Genomic DNA, 6,469 nt, shown 5'->3' with positions numbered 1-6,469 from the left:
ATGTGGCCTGGGGGCACCTGCCCCTGACTCCTGGGGGCCGCTGGCCAAGGCCCAGGACCTGGAAGACGTTAAGACCTAAGACCTCCCTGGCCCCCATCCCCAGCATGTTCTCAGCACTGTTGACATTTCAGGTGAGACCTTTTGGTGGGGGCTGTCCCTGCATTGTGGGGCACTGAGCAGCATCCCTGGCCTCCCTCACAGCCAGTCACCAAATCACCACTGATTGAGAACCGCTGCCCTGGACCCCAGAGCCCCAGCCGCTGTGAGCGGCCAGCCACTGGGCGGGCCACCCTCCCTGGGGGCGTCTCGCTGTACTGGCCTGGGGGTCCTGCCCTACATGGGCTCCTGGGAGCTCCGGGAGTTCCTTTTCCACCCCAAAGGTCCCTCGGGGCGTGCCTCTGCCTGGCAGGGCTCCACATCCCATTCTGCCCTGGAGTTGGACACATAGGCCGGGGGTGGGTGTGGGCTTCCTGGCACTGCTGAGCCAGAGCCCCACATGCCGAGGCCTTAAAACAACAGACGCCCTCCCAGCAGCATCCACAGAGCAAGATCACTGGGTCCTGCATGCTGCGGGGGGGGCTGGTGCCCCACTCTCGACACCATCTGCCATCCCCGGGGCTGTCACCGACCTAGAGGCGCAGTTACCCCTTGCAAGCTGACAGGTCCCCACCCAGGCTCTAGCCCAAGTTTCTGGAACATCAGACCCACATAGCCACTCATCCAGTCACCTCCAGTCCAGAGCATCTGGGATCCACAGGCACTTCAGACTCAACACGCCAAACCAGAAGCCGCTCTGAGGCAGCAGGAAGTTCTCGGGCGTCCAGCTCTCCCTCCATCTGCGTGGCTTGGCCTTGGCTCCATCTCCTTGTCCCTCTGTCTCCTTGCTGCTGCCACAACCTCGGTCCACACGTGTACCTGCCGTGAGGCCGGGTGTGGCCCTCCTTGGCTCCTGGGGTTCCTGAAGGAAGCCCACTCCTCTCTCTCCCTGCACATCCCAACCCAGGAGACCTGCCTGGCCCCTGCCCACATCCCTCCTGGACCACAAGCAGTGCCAACCAAGGTGCCTTCCCAGCCCACGTAGTGACTCCTACAGCCTCTTAAAACATCTAGTAACACAGAGGAAATCAAAACCGAGACTGTGGTATCTTTAAAATAACACTGACGGCAATATAGCTCAGCCCTCACAGAATACAGCTAAATAATGCAGAACAGTTACATAGTTACATTAATAGTAACTTAAATAATTACATTAATAAGAAGAATCAAAATAAAGCATCTAACATAAGAAAAGGACAATCAGAACAGTAAGGAAAGCAAGAGGAAGGGCTTAGCAACAACCGAAGCAGAAACTGATAAATTTGAAATCAGAAGAGGTTTATAAAATAAGCTATTAGGTAGCCAATCAGTAAAAATGAAGGACGTGTAAATATGCCAAAAAAAAAAAAAAAGAGAGAAGGGGAAATAACCCAAGCAAAAGAACAAGTTAAAGTATTAGAAAAAATTACTCATTTTTACTAAATAAATTTGGCAACTTTGACAAAATTACTTTCTAGGGTGCTGTAAGTAGGATTGTGACAGTTAAGGTATACTTACACTAAAAACATTGCTGTTCATCTGCAATTCATATTTAATTGGGCAACCTTAAATCTAAATGACAAACAGTCCCAGAAGGGGCGGAGATCTAGACATGTCAATGATCACAGAAAAACTGAGCACGCTGCAGGAACGCCTGCCTGCCGCAAGTGCCCTTTTGGAAGGTTTCCCAGGGGAAGCGCGTCCTGCCGTCAGGACCGAAGGCCTCTCCTGCCACTTCAGCTCCCACTGCGCAGAGCAAAAGGAACATTTCCGGTCACTTTATGGAGTCAGCACAGGACTAGCCCCAAACTTGGCGAAGCAAACCAAGGACCAATTGTGTTTGTGCAACTCAACACAAAACTCAACAAAATACTAGCAAGGAGAATCCAGCAACACGTTCAAAGGGACAGCAGGTCCCAGAGGGGCTGACACAGTCCTGCAGGCCATGTCCCCAAGGACCTCTGCCTCTCATCTTCCTCCAGACGAGAAAAGTCAGTCACCTCCATAGAGAGGCATCTGACAAAATTCAACACTCTTTCTTGATTTAAAAAAGACAAAAAAAAAAAAAAAAATCACTGAATAAAATGGAAATAAATGGATATTCCCTTAACATGAGTATATACATCTCCAGACAGGGACGGCGTCTGTTGGACGCTGACTAGGGCCTATTGCATTGCTTTACGTGTGAAATCTCAGTTCATGTAATTCTCCCGGGTGGTGGGAGCTGCGACCCTCCCAGTCTCACAGTAGGTACTGAAGTGCTAACGCTCCCAGGCCGCGTGGGGTAAACCCCAGAAATGGGAACTGGGCAGACCGATGGGAAAGATGAGTCTTGACCCCTACTTCACACCACATACAGAAATTAATTCCAGATGTCCCTCAGGCTCGCAGAGGAAAACGAAAGTAACTTCCTGGGCGAATGTTCCAGCGTCATTTATGACAAGGACCTTTGTTTTCTTCATTGAGTTGCATCAGTGCTTTTGTAAAACAAATAAAAAACTCAAGTAAGCAAACCCATCAGATTTTAAAACACACTGTAAACAGACAGTAGTTAAAATGGCATAAAGGGGAGGGTCTAGCTCGGCGGTAGACCATGTGCTCAGCACGCACGAGGTAGGTCCTGGGTTCAATCCTCAGTCCCTCCACTAAAAAAATTAAACAAATAAACCTAATTACCTCCCCCACCCCCCAAAAAAACCCCAAAACAAAAAAACAGCAGATAAATAAACCAATCAATCACAACACAAAGTCCACAAAGAGAAGCAAATAATTATGGAAATTTTGTCTCTGCTAAAGGAACGTTTCAGCAGTTATGATAAAGAAGACTGGTTAACAGTCAGGAGCAGAAGCAGCTGTCTGGGAAAGCAGTAGGGTGGGACCCCGCCTTCTCATTTCCACCCAAGTAAATTCCAGTCGGATCAAACATTTAAGGGTTAAAATATAAATATCATATAAATATAAATAGTGTATAATAAATATAAATATCATAAGAAAACATGAGAACTTTTTATTTGTGTTCTCAGAGTGGGGAAGGCCTTTTTAAGCCATGACCTAACATCAAGAAGCCATAAAAGAAAAAAAAAAAAAAGGATAGATTGGAACATACAAAAATTTTAAAATTTGATGCGGAAGGTATCTTAAAAGACCAGTGAAAACCTTGGGGAGAGAGTTTCAATACATAACATGATATGGGGCTGGTTTCTTTAAGTCCTTGAATATTTAATATCAAAGATACAACTCAACAGACCACAGAAAGAGAACAGCTGTTTCAACATATAAAAAGTTGCTCAACCTCACTGATAAATATGCCAGTTAACATAACAGTGAGATCCCACGGGGACAAAGTAACTATCTCCAGCCCAAAGGCTTCCTCTGTGAATGCTTCCAAACACTGAAGGAAAAAAAAACAAAACAAAAAACAACACACCAGTGGTACACAGACTCCTCCAGAGAACAGAAAAGAGAAAACATTGCCCAACTTTGAATGCAGCCATCATAATCCTGAGATGCAAACCTAACACAGACATTTCATGAAAGAAAAGCAGAGGCTGATTCCATTCATCCACAGAGACGCAAAATCCCTTAACGCAACCAGAGCAAGACAAATCTGGCGAGACGTGTATAAATAAACACGTAAAATAACTCATCACCACCAATTTGGATTTACTCTGGGAATGCATGATTGGCTGAATGTCAGACAATCAAACAATGCAAGTCCCTGTATTAAGACCCTAAGGGAATAAAGAGGACAAAATCATTGACCATCTTAATAAACGCAGAAAAGCACTTGATAAAAATTTCCCAACTCTCACTCCAAATAAAAACACTCAGTTAACTAGACATAGAAAGGAGCTTCCTTAATCTGTTAAGCTGCTGTTACAGAACCCTAAAGCAATCATCATACTTCATGGTAAAACATAAAAGCCTTCCTTTTGAGACGCAGACAGGCATTGCTAGCAAAGCTCAGTTCCTTCCCATAGTGTAAGAGAAGGCCTTGCCAGGGCAAGAGGGCAGAAAAACAAATAAAAGGTATAAGGATTGGAAAGGAGAACATAAAACTGGCAATATTTGTACATACTTTACAGGTAAACTGGTAGAAATAAATGAATTTAACAAGATCACTGGAATCAAGGAAAACACAAAAATCAATGATATTTCTACTTGCTGGTCACAAATAGAACACACCTTTTGAACGGAAATCATTGACAATAGCATGAAAAAAAAAATCAAAGCCTAGAAGTAAAATTAACAGAGGTATGCAAGACCTCTACACTGAACACTACACCATATAATCAAAGAATTTGAGGAAGACCTGAATAAATGGAGGGTTGTACAATGTTTATGGCTTAACATTGTGGAGACGCCAAATCTCCTGCCACCCCCTATTCATCTATAAATCCAACGCAGTCCTAATTAAAATCCTCTCAGACTATTTTTTGTGTGTGGAAATTGGCAAGCCGATGCTAAAATTCATATGGAAACACCAAGCACCAGGACCAGCCCAGGACATCTTGAGGAAGAGCAAAACGGAGGACTCCTGCTACCAGAGACCAAGAATAAGCTATGCCAATTAAGGCAATTTGGTTTTGGTACAAAAATGAGCTGGGCTATGGGACAGAGCAGTCCCCTGACCTCTGATGGTGGGGAACATAGCAGAGCACAGGGGAAGGAATGGTGCTTCAATAAACAGTGCTGATCAATGAGATAACCACAGGAAAAATGTGTATCTTGACCCCTACCTCACATCATGCACAAAAATCATTCCAGATGGCTTGCAGATCTAATTATGAAATACCACACAATAAGCCTTTTGTAGGAGAACAAAGTACAGCCTTGTGACTTTGGGGCAGGCAAGTGTTTCTTAAGCAGGACACAGCAGGTACTCACCATAAAAGAAGAAAACTTGACAAATTGAAGTGTATTAAAATTAGGAACCTTTGTTCAACAAGACATCATTAAAACAGTGAAAAGGCACCACATGCAATGCGAGAGTATTTGCAGTGCTTCTATCTGACAACAAGCTCTTATCCAGAACAAAGATCTCCTACAAGGCAATTAGAGAACTCCAGATAACCCGACAGAAAATGGGCAAAAGACCTGTACAGGCACCTCATAAAAGTGGAGCTCCAGATGGCCAACGAACGAATGAGAAGGTGCATGGCTTCACTAGGTGCCAAAGAATGAAAAATAAGCTGGAGGGGAGGGTATAGAGTGTGTGCTCAGCATGCACGAGGTCCTGGGTTCAATCCCAGTATCTCTATTAAAAAATAAGTAAATAAACCTAATTATCCATCCCTTCCAAAACAAACAAATTGCAAAGTCCACAATATGCTACCACTATACACCCATCAGAATAGCCCAAATGCAAGAAACGGACAATGCCAAGTGTTGGCAAAGACAGGACATAATGGAACTGGCACACGCTGGCTGCCAGTGGGAGTGCCGATGCGTAAAACCACTTTGGAAAACTGGTGTTATCTGCTAAAACTACCACATTCCCGCCTCACGCCCAGCAGTGCTCCTCCTCGGAACTCACCCACGTAAACGCACACGTCTGTGCATCAAGACATGTCCAAGAATGCTTCCAGGACTAGCCATTTTCCAAACCAGAAACCACCCCAGTGTGCTTCCACAGGAAGACAGATAAATAAACCCATTAGCTGGGACGATTCTCAGGACAAAAAAAATGTCAATTTCGGCACACTGTCCCACGGATGAATCCCAGGGACGTAATATGCAAACGAATCTGGACACAGAGAGCGCCTACAACTCTACAAACCCCTCTGTGTCAGATGCCACCGGGCAGAACCCACCTAGGGTGCGGAAAACTGGAGAGGGCAGTGACCGACTGAGAAGATGTGGGGCTGCGTGCCTCTCCATCTCTTGACCCAAGTGGTGGTTAACTGGGCGAGTTCGCGTGGGACTGATTGACTGAGCTGTGCCCTGAGCAGTGCACCCCTGCTTACAACTTATACTTTATTTACCAGAGTCCCTTTGGAGGCGGAACACCTTTATGCTGATGAGGGACTGCTGGTGGGGAACCAGGAGATCTCTGAGGCCATTGGTGGGGTGGGGGGTGGGGGCAGGAGCTACAATGCTAGGAGGAAAATGCATGTGATGCTTAACCAGCCAGTCATCTCTGTGTGAATGCCCCTACGGTAAACGTGAACCCACCCACAAAGCCTGCAGCCTTTGAAGAAGCAAAAACACAGCTTAATGTCCACCAACAGGAGCCTGGTTGGTGATGTAAATTCTACTGTTGGAGCTTTTAAATTTCTAATTGTAGTAAAATACAAATATCACAGAATTGACTGTCTTAACCATTTTTAAGTGTCCGGCTGGGTGGCATTAAGCACATTCACAAGGCTGTAAAACCATCCCCACCACCCACCTC

The sequence above is a fragment of the Camelus dromedarius genome, chromosome 31, assembly GCF_036321535.1.
Source record: "Camelus dromedarius isolate mCamDro1 chromosome 31, mCamDro1.pat, whole genome shotgun sequence".
NCBI lineage: Eukaryota > Metazoa > Chordata > Mammalia > Artiodactyla > Camelidae > Camelus > Camelus dromedarius.
The sequence above is the reverse complement of the archived record's forward strand: the minus strand, read 5'-3'. Positions refer to the sequence as shown.